This window comes from Ranitomeya variabilis, chromosome 7, assembly GCF_051348905.1.
Source record: "Ranitomeya variabilis isolate aRanVar5 chromosome 7, aRanVar5.hap1, whole genome shotgun sequence".
Taxonomy (NCBI): Eukaryota; Metazoa; Chordata; class Amphibia; order Anura; family Dendrobatidae; genus Ranitomeya; species Ranitomeya variabilis.
This window is the reverse complement of record NC_135238.1, coordinates 49,750,878-49,767,176: the sequence shown is the minus strand read 5'-3', so window position 1 is coordinate 49,767,176 and position 16,299 is coordinate 49,750,878.

Here is a 16,299-nt window from a genome sequence, read left to right as displayed (position 1 = left end):
AGGGCATTATGAATAAATAGAACTTTTCTATTTATCATCAATCCATCAATAGAAAATATTCTGTATTTGTAGTAATTCTGGGCAGAGCTCATTCCTAATCTTGTGTTGCTGCCTTTTGAGTTCTTGCAACGTTTTAGCCCAGTACGACTTTACTGTAGTGGATATGTTTTTATATGGCGGTATTTAGGAAGCTGTACACTTCATGGTCAGCAGATGGCGCACTAGGCTTCTATACACAATTATAATGAAAATAGAACAGGCTAAATAAGAATAAATGGAGGTCAGATGTAGTCTGCACAATAAAAAAAAAAGAAATGATCAACAAGCGACTTGCATTTTGAGTCCCAATAAACACAGTCAGTCTGGGGCACTGCAGTCCATATCTGGCCCGCACTGAACACTCACACAGACCACCACAAACTAACAAGGCTAACCACATGGGCTGCCAATACTCCTTTTTCATTACTGGTTATGCGGTCGACCATTCATCTTCTTTACAACCGACCTCCTACGTTGGACTCCTATCAGCCGTGAGATCACCCATGGTCAGTCGCTAGCTCACCGTCCACTCCATGCGTTATGAGGTCAGCGGTTTTTCCAACATGTCCTCTCCCCTATCTCCTAACAGACCTTTCCATCACTTCTCCCAACGCCTGGTCCATCACTTCAATCCCGAAAACGTAGTCATTCACCACAGACGAAGAAGTAGCTTGCTCCATTGACTAAAGTCTCAAGCTGGAACCAGCTATACACGAGTCTAGCGCCTCACACAGTAACGCACGCACACTGCCCACACTGTGCCTAATCTTAGTCAGTGAGTTTCCTCCTAGGGTCACGGTCACACTTTCAGTATTTGGTGAGTTTTTTACCTCAGTGTTTGTAAGCCAAAACCAGGAGTGGGGGAGAAATACAGAAGTGGTGACGTGTTTCTATTATACTTTTCCTCTCATTGTTCCCCTCCTGGTTTTGGTTTATAAATACTGAGGTAAAATACTGACCAAATACTGAACGTGTGAGCGTGGCCTAACAACCTATCTCAGGAAAAACAGGCGCCAAGAACAAAAGAAAAAAAACACCACTTCTTAAGCACATTTTTAGTTGTAATAAATCTGACTAAATGGAATGACTATTTGAGCCTATGCCGTCCTTTTCATACCCATAGTACTCGAGTGTAAGGCTGGGTTCACATTGCGCTCAGTGACTCCGTTAAACGGACTACGTTACACCGCGGCATAACGCGGTGTAACGTAGTCCGTTAACGCCGCCATTGAAAGCAATGTCGGACGCATTGCCAGCGGGCGTGCGCTAGGGATGTGCCGTCATTGAGTGACGGACCCCGAGACGCGGGCTGCAGCGTTTCCGGGTCCGTCACTGCTAGCGCAGATAGGGCTAGCAGATGCTCTATCTGCGCTAGCGCGCTGCGAATGTCGGCACTTGCGTTACAGCAGCCCGTTAGCGTATGTGCTGAACGGGCTGCTGCTAACGCAGTGTGAACCTAGCCTTACATGTAGCTCAGCATTGAGACCACCATCAATCCTGGTCAAGTATCCAATGCCTTTGACTGTGAAACAACCTCATATCAGACTGCATCCACCGAACTTGACAATTCCTTCAATTTCCCGATCCGTTCACCCCTTCTTCCCTTCTTTCTTTCACACCCATTTGCACCGATCACAGCTTCGTCTATTGACTTTCATCTTACTGCTGCAAATCATCTGTTTCCAATCTTCTACTGTCCACTTTTTGTACTATTTTGAAAACTCTAGCCGATGCTTCTTATGACGATATTGAAGTTGAGACTTCTTCACCATTTTTCGGGCCACCATTTCCAGACTACTTCTGTAACGTGCGTAGCACGGTGTTTGCATCAATGTCTGTGATCTCACTATTACGAAGCATAAGACCCTCCTCCACTGCCGAGTTTTTTGCACCAGAACTGATAGACCTTGTGATGAGCCGACTTGTTGACTGATATTTTGCCTGGATGTCCACCCTTTGGCTCGGAATGGATGTATGGACTATATTTTGCCTGGACTTCCTCCTTTTGTCTTCTGAATGGATGGACGGACTTCCTTTCGTATTCTTCCAACTGTCATGGCGCTCACATGATGCAGTTTGGCATTTTTCTTGGCCGAGAGACCGCTATCGATGAGCTGGATAATGTGGTTTCTCTTTTCTTGGGAAATCGCCTTCATGGCTCGATTTGAACCAGTGACCTTTCACTTGGGAATCAACCTAATTAACACACCGAGCTATTAGGGAATGTGGGAACAGGTATTTTGTAGTATTCTGGAAGAAAAAGATTATTCTACCACAAGAAGCAAAACGGTAACTAATCATCTGCTAAATAGTTGTAAGTCAAATTTATGTATGAGATAGCCAAGATGGTTGTCTATAAAATGTTGGTAGTCTCATGATCAAAGCAGTAGTGGATGGTGAGATATGGAGCCTGAAAGTCAAAAGTTCAAAACAGTGTTACCTTTTCACTTGAGTGTAGTTTTGATAAAATCCCTGTTTTTTTTGTGCTGCAGATCTAGCAGTTCTCTGAATACAGAGCTCTGTATAACCCCGCCCACAGCACTGATTGGCAGATTGTTGTATACACTGCATAGGCAGAAATCTGCCACTCAGTGGTGAGAGCGGCGTTATACTGAGCTCATGAAGATAGAGGACTAGATGGCAGTAGGTTTTCCTGTCCTTTACTAATTACTTCCTTCTAATAAAACAGTGATTTGATCAAAACTACAGCAAGCAGCCCAGTAAGTGACACATCGCTGAAGTCAGGGTCTCTGTCTCTACATTAAGCTGAGCTAAGATTTGGTAGCATAAACCTGATATCAGATTGCCTTTAGACGATGGCAACGATCATGTGGTGACACGTGGGTTTAGGTTTCTTTTTCTTAATTTACTTTGTAGGCTATTAATAATATTTCACATCTTATTTTTTTCCTTTATAAAGAACATTGTGAACAAAAAATTGACATTTCCCAATTACGTAAAGGTTGTAGGCGGTCGTATTATTTTCTAAAAAGCCGAGTGTTTACTAGAATAATAAAATCAATGCTCGCTGGTTCTTTCCAACGACGCCATCTGAATCCGTTAAGAAAAACAGCGACCTTCACTGAGTAGACTGTGCCACTCGCCGGGGGTAATAATGGCTGCGCACTGTAGAAAACATTGCTTGTGACACGTACGTCTCATTACCAGACTTGCTCCGGTGTATAGCTGAGAACGTACAACACCATCTGTTGGGAAAGCGGATTGCTCTGTGGGCCGCTGTGAAATCCAGGAGTTTAAGATCAAACTCAGCAAAGTCGTCCTAACTAAAATTGCAGCTAGGCAAAATTACCCTTCCTTACAGAATATAGTAGCTTGCCATTAATGGGCAATTAAAGGGGTGGTCCACGTAGTTGCTAACAGAAGCTGCTACCCTCCTGTTCAACCTGGTTCCTGCTCAGAATGATCACTGACCGCTCCTGCCAGCGATTATGCTGTTTCTGGTGGGTCAAAGTGCTCACCACACATCTAGATAAGTTCCTTAGGGGGTCTACTTTCCAAAATGGTGTCACTTGTGGGGGGTTTCAATGTTTAGGCACATCAGTGGCTCTCCAAACGCAACATGGCGTCCCATCTCAATTCCTGTCAATTTTGCATTGAAAAGTCAAACGGCGCTCCTTCCCTTCCGAGCTCTGCCATGCGCCCAAACAGTGGTTTACCCCCACATTTGGGGTATCGGCATACTCAGGACAAATTGTACAACACCGTTTGTGGTCCATTTTCTCCTGTTACCCTTGGTAAAATAAAACAAATTGGAACTGAACTAAATTTTTTGTGAAAAAAAGTTAAATGTTCATTTTTATTTAAACATTCCAAAGATTCCTGTGAAACACCTGAAGGGTTAATAAACTTCTTGAATGTGGTTTTGAGCACCTTGAGGGGTGCAATTTTTAGAATGGTGTCACACTTGGGTATTTGCTATCATATAGACCCCTCAAAATGACTTCAAATGAGATGTGGTCCCTAAAAAAAAAATGGTGTTGTAAAAATGAGAAATTGCTGGTCAACTTTTAACCCTTATAACTCCCTAACAAAAAAAAAATTGGGTTCCAAAATTGTGCTGATGTAAAGTAGACATGTGGGAAATGTTACTTATTAAGTATTTTGTGTGACATATCTCTGTGATTTAATTGCATAAAAATTCAAAGTTGGAAAATTGCGAAATTTTCAAAATTTTCGCCAAATTTCCTTTTTTTCACAAATAAACGCAGGTAATATCAAAGAAATTTTACCACTATCATGAAGTACAATATGTCACGAGAAAACAATGTCAGAATCACCGGGATCCGTTGAAGCGTTCCTGAGTTATAACCTCATAAAGGGACAGTGGTCAGAATTGTAAAAATTGGCCCGGTCCATAACGTGCAAACCACCCTTGGGGGTAAAGGGGTTAAAATCTGAAATGTTGGCCTACTAGAATGTATATTCAGTAAATGCACTCAATACTTGGTCGGGGCTCCTTTTGCATCCATTAGTGCATCAGTGCGGCATGGCATGGAGACGATCAGCCTGTGGCACTGCTGAGGGGTTATGGAAGCCCAGGTTGCTTTGATAGCAGCCTTCAGCTCGCCTGCATTGTTGGGTCTGGTGTCTCTCATCTTCCTCTTCACAATTCCCCATAGATTCTCTATGGGGTTAAGGTCAGGCGAGTTTGCAGCCAATCAAGCACAGCGATACTGTTGTAAACCAGGTATTTGTACTTTTGGCAGTGTGGACAGGTGCCAAGTCCTGCTGGAGAATGACATTTCCATCTCCTAAAAGCTTGTCGGCAGAGGGAAACATGAAGTGCTCTTGGTAGACGGCTGCGCTGACTTTGGTCTTGATAAAACACAGTGGACCTACACCAGCAGATGACATGGCTCCCCACACCATCACTGATTGTGGAAACTTCACAATAGACCTTGGAAATCAAGGTTCCAGAGTCTGGAGGAAGAGTGGAGAGACCACAATCCAAGCTGCTTGAGGTCTAGTGTGAAGTATCCACAATCAGTGATGGTTTCGGGAGGCATGTCCTCTGCTGGTGTAGGTCCACTGTGTTTTATCAAGACCAAAGTCAGCACAGCCGTCTACCAGGACATTTTAGAGCACTTCATGCTTCCCTCTGCCGACAGGCTTTTTGGAGATGGAAATTTCATTCTCCAGCAGGACTTGGCACCTGTCCACACTGAGATAATGACTTTTGGGTTTTCATTGGATGTAACTCATAATCATCAACATTAACAGAAATTAACACGTGAAATACATCACTCTGTTTGTAATGAGTCTACGTAATATGTGAGTTTCACTTTTTGTATTTAAGTTTCTGGTGAAAGGGGAGGAAAGGAAAAAAGCGCACCGATCTAAATGTAAATGTATAATAAGGTCGTAGGTGAATATAGGTGGCACTCACCTTTTATAAATCTTGATATCTTGCATATAGGTCACTTGCGACCATTAGGTGTTCAAAGGTGGATTTCTTCTGTGGTCGGTATGCTGCAAATCCCTGGTAGCTAGTACGTCACTCAGACCAAGTAACCATAGGAGTGTTATCCAATAAACTTTATACCAGGCTATTTGCGCTCCCGTGGGTGACAATATACCTGAGGAAGACATCTATACTGTCGAAACGTGTTGTATGTACTTTTTCTTGAGAAATAATAAAAACCTTTTTTGGATAATAAGAAGCCTTGGATCCTACACCCACGGGAGCGCAAATAGCCTGGTATAAAGTTTATTGGATGATTTTTTTGTATTGAAGAACTGAAATAAATTAACTTTTTGATGATATTCTAATTTTGTGAGATGCACCTGTATGCCCCTCTCTTTTGGACTCCCTCTCTGAAGCAGACCTCAGGGCCCTTACTTTTGAATAGACACTGACCACTGCTGGCGAAATGGACAAGAGGAAACTGCTGCTAAAGTCATTATTAAAGGGATTGTCTCATTAGAGGCATTTCTCTCAAAATGTGACCACCTTACCGATCAGATATGGCCCCAGGTCTTATTCCTTTCAAACAGACATGATTTTGTTGGAGGAATGGATATAGTATCACATGGTGGTTATTGCAGAAAATATAACATGGTCGTGGTCACGGCACAATCCGACCCAACTGACATCCTTAGATGCGATCTTCATGTCACATTAGTAGATATAAGTCGACATCGACAGGTTTCTTCTTTTGTTTTATCGACAGGTTTGGCTGATGGTCTAGTATGGGGGGGGGCACTGGCCGACTGATGGTCTGGGTAGATGTTGATCTCACATTTTGGACCACCGATCTCTTGGTGCTGAGCTGCCGGTTGATGTCAAACTTAACAGTTTCTTACAGGGAAACTATGGCCGAGCAACATTCTCCTGTGTATGGAAGAGTTGACTAGAACGACTGTCAGCCGAACGAGCCGCCTAAACATTGTCTGACTGAAAGCCATCTAATGCGTACGGCCAACTCTACAACCTGCATATACACATTAGACAAAAATCTGCCAAAATGGAAGGTTTTATCTGGTTCAGCCAATGTATGAAAAAAATCATCACCTGGACAATCTTCATTTTCTAAAATTGGTTTGGATTTTAGCGTTGGATGAGGAAGAAAGACTTGTGAAGATGCTTAAAAGCACTTTTTGTGTGAAACCCCAGTAGTAGAAAACAAATCACAGGTCCATTGTGTAACTATGCGAAGACCCAACATGTTCGAAAATATAAAAAAATCAAGATCTAGATGCCAGACTAAGGAGAAGAACAAGGAGATTCTGTTGGCGCTGGGTGTCGATTTCATGGTCCGACTGTAATCAGACCTGGGCCTGTATTGTGAGCGTTACCCCCCCGGCCCATATTACCGTCCCGCTGCTGACGGCACTGACCTTATTACAGAAAGCTGGAGGACAATCTGACGGTGGTTTGTTCTCTGTGGTCTGGAAATCTACAAGCTCAGGTCAGTGCTTTTACATCGCCATCATTTTATTACACTGTTTATACCATTTTAGCTTTACGAATATATCGTTATCTTCCACCTATGGTATCTGTCAGCCGCGTCTTATCCTGGGGTCTGGAGGTAGCGTCATCCTTAGTGTCCTCAACCGGGACTACAACTCCTAGCATCGGTCTGTAAGTGAAAAGTGGATTTTAATTACAAGTCCAGAGGGAAGAAATATCAATGTTTCGGCAGCCATATTCCTCGGCTTCCGGACCTCTGTGAGTACGACATTAGGGAAGAGTCGGCCGACATCATCTGTCAGGGGAAAAAGGATTCGGAATAATACATTTCAACACCTGATCCTTTAATTCTCTGGGGCAGTGAGACACCGGCAGGGAGGCCTGGCAGAGACTTACTCCTCTCTCATTGAAAACACCTGCAAGCTCAGGCAAAAGAGTCATGTAAGTGGATGGGGGTAAAGAGAATAAAGAGACAGACCTGACTGGCAAACACCGCTGGGTAAGGTGTATGGGCGTCTGCAGGCTTTACTGCAATTATTTATTAGGGAACACTGACAACTTCATAATGAATAATAACAGTCTCATTATACATGAGATGATGGAAGATGTATTGTGGTCACAAGGGTAAAATCCATTGTTACCTATATTATTATAGGAGAAAATCTATTCTACAGCTGACGCTACTTATCTATCTATCTATTATATATCTATCTGTCTATCTATCTATCTATCTATCTATCATCTATCTATTATCTATCTGTATATCTATCTATATAACATCTATTATCTATCTATTATATATCTGTCATCTATCTATTATCTATCTATTATCTATCTATCTATTATCTATCTATCATCTATCTATGTATTATCTATTGATGTATTATCTATCTATCCATCATCTATATAATATCTATTGTCTATCTATTATCTATCTATTTATCTATCTATATATTATCTATCTATTAACTATCTATATATTATCTATCTATTATATCTATCATATCTATCTATCTATCTGTCTGTCTGTCTGTCTGTCGTATCTATCTATTATCTATCTATTTATCTATCTATATATTATCTATCTATTAACTATCTATCTATATATTATCTATCTATTAACTATCTATCTATATATTATCTATCTATCTATGTCTGTCTGTCTGTCTGTCTGTCTATCGTATCTATCTATTATCTATCTATCTATCTATCTATCTATCTATCTATCTATCTATCTATCTATTTACTATCTTTTAACTATCTATATATTATCTATCTATTATATCTATCTATCTATCTATCTATCTATCTATCTATCTATTCTCTCTATCTATCGCCTTGCACTAGGCATAACCTCCCTATTTATTCCTTTCTGTGAGGCTCTCCTGTTCACACCACCGTTGAGGCTTCTATTATTAACAGGTTCATGACCTGATAAATCCGATTCCTACAGATTCCGATAAATCCTTTTGGGCTGTGTCAGAATTCATCAGAGCACCGACTTCTGTACATCCAACAATGTGTTTAGGAACTGAGCCTTCATCTTATCTGTCTAATTCTGAGATATACAACAATGAGTAAAATAATTCCCGCACCATAGCCCATGATTTATAAAATAATAAAACTGATTAAATTGTGCCATTAACCATTCTGCTACCAGGACTCAAAACACCCATGAATTTTAGTTACTACCCAATCAAAATAACGCGGAGCCGCTACTTAGGATGATGTGGACAGTTCTGCGCTTCTGGTTTTATCATCCTTTCAGTCTTATTCAGGTTTATGATGCCTTAAAATTTCCCAAATCTTCCTGATGGACCTGTAACAAATGTGACCTTGAAATGATGCGGAGGAACGACAAAGTGAAGGGTGGATGTCATGTTCAGAGAGCTCTGACCGCTTGTGAGACGATGCGATGGAAAGAACAAGGACGTCGGTCATTTTATAGGTGGAGAATAAAGTAGAAACAGGGCAGAAAAACTGGGATTTTCTACAGTAGATATTTTTTAGTCTAAATAAATACATAGAATACCATGGAGATCAGGACAAAAAAAAAGGTAAAAACCTACAAAAATGAGCAAACAATACAAATACAGATCCGATTCACAGATTAAATATATCTTCAGTGACCACAGATTTACTCATTACTGAGATAGGAGAGGACAGTTGGTGCTCGTAAAGTTCTATGGAGAACTGTAAGTCAGGAGAACGTGCAGGATAATATATGTGTCGGCTTCTAGCTCTTCCTTCCTCCATAGAATTTTAAAAGCACCAACTGCCATCTCCTATCTCAGTAATGGGAAGGTCCATCTTCAGATTTTAGATTTTATCCATGAATTGAAAGTCAATGATCAGTCCAGGAGGAGAAAAAAGCAGATTTCTCTGATAAGATATATTACAAAGTTGCTTATTTTCATGTGTACTATTGATTTATAAGATAAAAATTAAAACTACAATTACTCTTTCAATATATGATGACGTAATATAAAGCTTCAAAATAGTCATAAGTAAAGTAAATAAATGAATATACTTATACATAAGTGGCAGGTAATAATAACAAAATCAGATACAAGTGCAAAAGGTACAAGTTGTGCATCAAGAAAAAAAAGTGAGCAGAAATATGAACATTACTATATGACTGAGATGATGTTGGATAAATGAAAAATTAAGTATTTTTCACCAAAAAATATTGCAATTACACCTGTTTCAAGGGCGCCTTCTCCCAACGGCAATTTTAAGATCTCTCCACAGGTGTTCAATAGGATTTATAGCCAGACTCATTGCTGGTGACTTCAGAGCTCTTCAGCACTTTGCTTCCACCCACTTCTGTGTGCTTTTTGAAGTATGTTTAGGGATCATTGTCCTACTGGAAAGCCCACGGTCTTGGACACAAACTCAGAAATATAAAGATTACCAAAATCCTTTGGTAATCTTCAGATTTCATGATGCCTTGCACATAGTCAAAGCACCCAGTGCCAGAGGCAGCAAAGAAACCCCAAAACATCTTTGAACTTCCACCATATTTGACTGTAGGTACTGTGTTCTTTTCTTTGTAGGCTTCACTCCATTTTTCGTAAACAGTATAATGACGTGCTTTACCAAAAAGCTCCATCTTGGTCTAATCTTTCCACAAGACGCTTTTCCAGAAGGATTTTGCCTTAATCAAGTACATTTTGGCAAACTGCAGTCTAGCTTTTTATGTCTCTGTGTCAGCAGTGGGGTACTCCTGGGTCTCCTGCCATAGCGTTTAATTTCATTAAAACGTCGACGGATAGTTTGCACTGACACTGATGCCCCCTAAGCCTGCAGGGCAGCTTGAATTTCTTTGGAACCTGATTTGGGACTATCCTGCGTTGCAACCTTTCATCTATTTTTCTCTACCGACCACGTCCCGGGAGATTAGATTCAGGTCGATGGGTTGTAAACTTCTTGATTATGTTGTGCACCGTGGACAAAGAAACGTCCAGATCCCTGGAGATGGACTTGTAATCTTGAGATTGTTGATATGTTTAAACAATTTGGGTTCTCAAGTCCTCTTACAGTTCTCCAATTTGCCTTTTTTTCTGTTTTTTTGTGTTGTTCCAATCCACACAAAAGGCAATAAACATGTATATAACAAAACACGTGTAATTGCAATAATTTTCTGGGAAAAATGCTTAATTTTCTGGAACAATTAAAAGGGTGCCAACTCTTTTGGCCATGACTGTATGTTTTTATTGGATCTGATTTGCATTGTTGGTCCATTTGTTCTTGAAGAGTTTCACGGTTTGTGTTGGGCAAATGTGTTATTTTCCATGGATTTTGTTGTGCTAATATACATTTGAACATTATTTTCTGACTTGAGGTGTCTCTTTTCCGTGTTGTTAGTTGTGTCTATAACAAAACCAAAGAAATGATCTGGAGCATAAGCTGATATACCTGCAGTGATTAAGAGCACGTTCACACTGTGGACATTTCACAGACAAAACCTAAGGGAAAAAAACAACAAAATGAGCATATACGCTATAGTAAATTAAAAAAAAGTATATAGTAACAGTACATGTAAATAATATAGGGTACTTAACTAACACTATTTTGATCAGAAAAGCGTAAAATCCTTCCCACCACGACAAGGTGACCCAATTGGGATGGTCTATAATATTAAAACCTTACCCTGTGTCAGCCGACCTCAATATAGATAAGGATAGGGCAGAATAGAGGCCCAATTGTTTAGACGCCTGCCCATGGGAAGCTATATAGACAAAATGCACAGCCCAAGAAGGGGGTTTGTAAAGGTTCTAATTGGGATAAGGATAGGACTTCCCGATTGGGTCACCTTGTCGTGGTGGGATGGCTTTTATTTTTTTTATTTTTTTTTTAAATAGCGTTAACTAAGTCCCCTTTGTTATTTACATGCATTATTACTATTTACATCCTACAGAGTATATTCACATTTTGTTTTTTTTGTTTTTTATTGGGATTAGTTATGTCTAAAAAAAAAAAAAAAAGAAAACGGCTATCATGCAATTTTCCTGATCTTGAATGACTAATTTACCTAGTTAGGAAATATCCAGTTGTGTAGACAGTGATTCTCAATAGGGTCGGCGATCGTGATGTTGGGCCCTGACCACATGCCCAGACGAGCGCCACTTACTACTGTATCATCGTCTGGTGCCACAATGACGTTACTGCATTGCTGCATGTTCTTGACTGCCTGCTGCATAGAAGATGTCGGAGATTCAGGGTTAGGGAAAAAGAGAGGGCAAAAAAATAACAAAATTATGTGTTCTTGCATGCTAGAATGCCCATGGCTCAAGAACTGGACTCTGCGGTGGTCTCTGGGGGGTCAGGAAGCATCACATTCTTCAGGCACCTGATTGGTAATGCCCATGATTGGGTGTGCTTCTGATGATTACTTATTTCATCCACTTGGTGACTCTACTACCCTAGTGGTACCCACTATACCCAGAGTGCATCTGTGTACTTTGCCCTTTCGAAAACCCATCTTTATGCCTGTGCATAAATCCATACGTAAATTCAGTCCTACGCAAAAATGAAAAAAAAAATAAGAATATGATCAGTAGTTACAGGGTGCATCCTGTCAAAGGACATGAGTATAGAAGGAGAAAACTAAAAGGAACATGTACAAGGAGCTAGAATTGGCAAGGTTCCTGAGGTATTCAACAAGTACAGTGGGTATATTGTAATACTCTTCTGTGCTGCAAAGGTTTTATTTCCTCAGGTGTCACATGGAACATCGTATTCCCAAATGTTCCTCTACACAAGGAGATCTGTGAGCATTTCTCAGATAATTCAGGTGCCTTCTACCACAGGTTTCCAAATTATTTACAGGTCATAAAGTGAACTATAATAACTATAATGTCCTCCCTTATTAACTATTTTAGTGCTACACTGTCCTACCTTATGAACTAAAACCGACACACGCTCATCCATTATGAATTAAGAGATTGCACTGTCCTCTCTTAAGAGCTATGACCTAAATGTTCTAATTCCTTTACTCTGTTACTGTCTTATGAGATATGACCTCCTTGTTGTACCTGTTTCACATTGTTCCCTGTCTACTGTTTTATCTCACGTTGTCCCCCCACCACACTGTCTCCCCTCCATACTGTGCCCATCTTCACACTGTCCCAGCTCCATACTATGCCCATCTTCACACTGTCCCAGCTCCATACGGTGCCCATCTTCACACTGTCCCAGCTCCATACTGTGCCCATCTTCACACTGTCCCAGCTCCATACGGTGCCCATCTTCACACTGACCCAGCTCCATACGGTGCCCATCTTCACACTGTCCCAGCTTCATACTATGCCCATCTTCACACTGTCCCAGCTCCATACTGTGCCCATCTTCACACTGTCCCAGCTCCATACTGTGCCCATCTTCACACTGTCCCAGCTCCATACTGTGCCCATCTTCACACTGTCTCAGCTCCATACTGTGCCCATTTTCACACTGTCCCAGCTCCATACTGTGCCCATCTTCACACTGTCCCAGCTCCATACTGTGCCCATCTTCACACTGTCCCAGCTCCATACGGTGCCCATCTTCACACTGACCCAGCTCCATACTGTGCCCATCTTCACACTGTCCCAGCTCCATACTATGCCCATCTTCACACTGTCCCAGCTCCATACTGTGCCCATCTTCACACTGTCCCAGATCCATACTATGCCCATCTTCACACTGTCCCAGCTCCATACGGTGCCCATCTTCACACTGTCCCAGCTCCATACTGTGCCCATCTTCACACTGTCCCAGCTTCATACTGTGCCCATCTTCACACTGTCCCAGCTCCATACTATGCCCATCTTCACACTGTCCCAGCTCCATACTGTGCCCATCTTCACACTGTCCCAGCTCCATACTGTGCCCATCTTCACATTGTCCCAGCTCCATACTGTGCCCATCTTCACACTGTCCCAGCTTTATACTATGCCCATCTTCACACTCTCCCCGCTCCATACTATGCCCATCTTCACACTGTCCCAGCTCCATACTGTGCCCATCTTCACACTCTCCCAGCTCCATACTGTGCCCATCTTCACACTGTCCCAGCTCCATACTGTGCCCATCTTCACACTGTCCCAACTCCATACTGTGCCCATCTTCACACTGTCCCAGCTCCATACTGTGCCCATCTTCACACTGTCCCAACTCCATACTATGCCCATCTTCACACTGTCCCAGCTCCATACTATGCCCATCTTCACATTGTCCTAGCTCCATACTGTGCCCATCTTCACACTCTCCCAGCTCCATACTGTGCCCATCTTCACACTCTCCCAGTTCCATACTGTGCCCATCTTCACACTGTCCCAGCTCCATACTATGCCCATCTTCACACTGTCCCAGCTCCATACTATGCCCATCATCACACTGTCCTAGCTCCATACTATGCCCATCTTCACACTGTCCCAGCTCCATACTGTGCCCATCTTCACACTGTCCCAGCTTCATACTATGCCCATCTTCACACTGTCCCAGCTTCATACTATGCCCATCTTCACACTGTCCGAGCTCCATACTGTGCCCATCATCACACTGTCCTAGCTCCATACTATGCTCATCTTCACACTGTCCCAGCTCCATACTGTGCCCATCTTCACACTGTCCGAGCTCCATACTGTGCCCATCTTCACACTGTCCCAGCTCCATACTATGCCCATCTTCACACTGTCCCAGCTCCATACTGTGCCCATCATCACACTGTCCTAGCTCCATACTATGCCCATCTTCACACTGTCCCAGCTCCATACTGTGCCCATCTTCACACTGTCCCAGCTTCATACTATGCCCATCTTCACACTGTCCCAGCTTCATACTATGCCCATCTTCACACTGTCCGAGCTCCATACTGTGCCCATCTTCACACTGTTCCAGCTCCATACTATGCCCATCTTCACACTGTCCCAGCTCCATACTATGCCCATCTTCACACTGTCCCAGCTTCATACTGTGCCCATCATCACACTGTCCGAGCTCCATACTGTGCCCATCATCACACTGTCCTAGCTCCATACTATGCCCATCTTCACACTGTCCCAGCTCCATACTGTGCCCATCTTCACACTGTCCCAGCTTCATACTATGCCAATCTTCACACTGTCCCAGCTTCATACTATGCCCATCTTCACACTGTCCCAGCTCCATACTGTGCCCATCTTTACACTGTCCCAGCTCCATACTATGCCCATCTTCACACTGTCCCAGCTCCATACTATGCCCATCATCATACTGTCCCAGCTCCATACTGTGCCCATCTTCACACTGTCCCTGCTCCATACGGTGCCCATCTTCACACTGTCCCAGCTCCATACTATGCCCATCATCACACTGTCCCAGCTCCATACTGTGCCCATCTTCACACTGTCCCAGCTCCATACTATGCTCATCTTCACACTGTCCCAGCTCCATACTGTGCCCATCTTCACACTCTCCCAGTTCCATACTATGCCCATCTTCACACTGTCCCAGCTCCATACTGTGCCCATCTTCACATTGTCCCAGGTCCATACTGTGCCCATCTTCACACTGTCCCAGCTCCATACTGTGCCCATCTTCACACTGTCCCAGCTCCATACTGTGCCCATCTTCACACTGTCCCAGCTCCATACTGTGCCCATCTTCACACTGTCCCAGCTCCATACGGTGCCCATCTTTACACTGTCCCAGCTCCATACTGTGCCCATCTTCACACTGTCCCAGCTTCATACTATGCCCATCATCATACTGTCCCAGCTCCATACTGTGCCCATCTTCACACTGTCCCAGCTCCATACTGTGCCCATCTTCACACTGTCCCAGCTCCATACTGTGCCCATCTTCACACTGTCCCAGCTCCATACTGTGCCCATCTTCACATTGTCCCAGCTCCATACGGTGCCCATCTTCACACTGTCCCAGCTCCATACTGTGCCCATCTTCACACTGTCCCAGCTCCATACTGTGCCCATCTTCACACTGTCCCAGCTCCATACTGTGCCCATCTTCACATTGTCCCAGCTCCATACTGTGCTCATCTTCACACTGTCCCAGCTCCATACTGTGCCCATCTTCACACTGTCCCAGCTTCATACTATGCCCATCTTCACACTGTCCCAGCTCCATACTGTGCCCATCTTCACATTGTCCCAGCTCCATACTGTGCTCATCTTCACACTGTCCCAGCTCCATACTGTGCCCATCTTCACTGTCCCAGCTCCATACTGTGCCCATCTTCACACTGTCCCAGCTCCATACTGTGCCCATCTTCACTGTCCCAGCTCCATACTGTGCTCATCTTCACACTGTCCCAGCTCCATACTGTGCCCATCTTCACTGTCCCAGCTCCATACTGTGCTCATCTTCACACTGTCCCAGCTCCATACTGTGCCCATCTTCACATTGTCCCAGCTCCATACTGTGCCCATCTTCACTGTCCCAGCTCCATACTGTGCCCATCTTCACACTGTCCCAGCTCCATACTGTGCCCATCTTCACATTGTCCCAGCTCCATACTGTGCTCATCTTCACACTGGCCCAGCTCCATACTGTGCCCATCTTCACACTGTCCCAGCTTCATACTATGCCCATCTTCACACTCTCCCAGCTCCATACTGTGCCCATCTTCACTCTCCCAGCTCCATACTGTGCCCATCTTCATGCTGTCCCAGCTTCATACTGTGCCCATCTTCACATTGTCCCAGCTCCATACTGTGCCCATCTTCACACTGTCCCAACTCTCAATAAAAGTTATTTTAATTTTACACTCTAATATGGAGCTCTCACCTTCCCTGCCAGTATAACGCCAGCAGTGTGATACTGTGACCTCACGATGTGACTGTACA